Source organism: Salmo salar, chromosome 11, assembly GCF_965601325.2.
Source record: "Salmo salar chromosome 11, fSalSal1, whole genome shotgun sequence".
In the NCBI taxonomy this organism is placed as follows: domain Eukaryota; kingdom Metazoa; phylum Chordata; class Actinopteri; order Salmoniformes; family Salmonidae; genus Salmo; species Salmo salar.
In genome coordinates, this window is record NC_138301.1 from 115,565,513 (window position 1) to 115,567,937 (window position 2,425).

Genomic DNA, 2,425 nt, shown 5'->3' on the forward strand with positions numbered 1-2,425 from the left:
CACACACACACACACACACACAGTAGGTACCGTCAGTATGAAGCTAGGACCCATTCAACCCTCAACATGACTTTACAATAAATCTTATTGGAGATTAAAAAAAAAACTATTTCTACTGAGAGTAGCTGTCATTGACTGTGAAGCAACACAAACTTTGGCACACACACACACACACACACACACACACACGTTCATACAGACTCACGCACGCACGCACGCACGCACGCACACACACACACGTTCATACAGACTCACACTTTCACACACACTTTCACACACACACTCATACAGACTCACACACACACACACACACTCCCCCCCCACACACACACACACACACACACACACACACACACACACACACACACACACACACACACACACACACACACTGTAGGTACCGTCAGTATGAAGCTAGGACCCATTCAACCCTCAACATGACTTTACAATAAATCTTATTGGAGATAAAAAAAATAATAACTATTTCTAACTTCAAATGAAACGGGTTTTGTCATAGAATGCATTTTTTTGACAGGTTGGTTTTTGATCACTTTTGCTGCCACAGAGTAGCTGTCACAGAGTAGCTGTCACTGAGAGTAGCTGTCACAGAGTAGCTGTCACTGAGAGTAGCTGTCACTGAGAGTAGCTGTCACAAAGTAGCTGTCACTGAGAGTAGCTGTCACTGAGAGTTGCTGTCACTGAACGTTAAGCAACACAAACATTGGACACACACACACACACACACACAATAACATACGCACACTGAGAGTTGCTGTCACTGAGTGTAGCTGTCACTGAAAGTACCTGTCACTGAGAGTAGCTGTCACTGCGAGTTGCTGTCACTGAGAGTTGCTGTCACTGAGAGTAGTTGAGAGTAGCTGTCACTGAGAGTAGCTGTCACTGAGAGTAACTGAGAGTAGCTGTCACTGAGAGTAGCTGAGAGTAGCTGAGAGTAGCTCAGAGTAGCTGTCACTGAGAGTAGCTCTAATAATTTGCATCACTTCCTCCCTGGCCCAAATGCCACCCTATTTCCTATATAGTGCACTACTTTTGACCAGACTACAATGGGTCCTGGTTAAAAGTAGTGCACTAAGTAGGGAAAATGTTACTATTTGGGACTATCCATGTCGTAAGCCTTGATTTAGATTTAAATCAGGAGGACAACAAAGTCTGGGCTTATCTACTGTGGAACAATTTTTCTCTTGGGATCAGCTGGAGGTGTGGGGGGCTTTTATAATCTGCACAACTGTCTTTCAGGACAATAAATATACACAGTGATTTACTGGAAGATACACCGAGAGGTACACTGATGGAGAGATACTAGTGTATGTATGTATGTGTGTGTGCGTGCGTGTGTACAGTATGTGGAGGTGAGAACCCATTTTACAGGATCTTATTTTCTGGGCTATAAGGATTTATAGTGTGTGTCAGGGGAGGACTGGCCATCTGGCATTTCGGGCAAGTGTCAGATGGGCTGTTCCATTTTTAGCCCAGCGGGCCTGTCTAACTTGGGTTTTTGGCAAAATGATCATTATCTGTTAAACAATGGGCCGATGTGGGGGCGGATGTGTGATTTATATTTTGGGTCCCAGTCTGCCCCTGGTGTGTGTGTTCTTTCTGAACTTTGCTGTTCTGTTTGTCTTTTCTTCTCTAAAAACTACTGTCTAGTCTAACCAGTTAGATGTCCCTCTCAGCCTCTCCTCGTCAACAGCTTTGTGTGTGCATGTGTGTGTTCCCCTTCAAACATATGTTAACATTGCCAAAGCAAGTGAACTAGATAATAATGCTGTGATGGCACACTGTGGTATTTCACTCAATAGATATGGGAGTTTATCAAAATTGGGTTTGTTTTCTAATTCTTTGTGTATTTGTGTAATCTGAGGGAAATATGTCTCTAGTATGGTCATACTGAAATATCACATTTGCGTAAGTATTCAGACCCTTTACTCAGTACTTTGTTGAAGCACCTTTGGCAGCGATAACAGCCTCGAGTCTTAAGTATGATGCTACAATTTTGGCACACATGTATTTGGGGAGTTTCTCAATTTATTCTCCCAGTCTGAGATCCTGAGCGCTCTGGACCAGGTTTTCATCAAGGATCTCTCTGTACTTTGCTCTGTTCATCTTTCCCTCAATCCTGACTAGTCTAGCAGTCCCTGTCACTGAAAACACCCCCACAGCATGATGCTACCACCACCATTTATCACCGTAGGAATGGTGCCAGGTTTTCTCCAGACGTGATGCTTGGCATTCAGGCCAAAGAGTTCAATCTTGGTTTCATCACCACTATACCACAAAGGACTGATTGATGGAGTGCTGCAGAGATGGTTGTCCTTCTGGAAGATTCTCCCATCTCCACAGAGGAACTCTGGATCTCTGTCAGAGTGACCATCAGGTTCTTGGTTTCCTCCCTTCTCCCCCAATT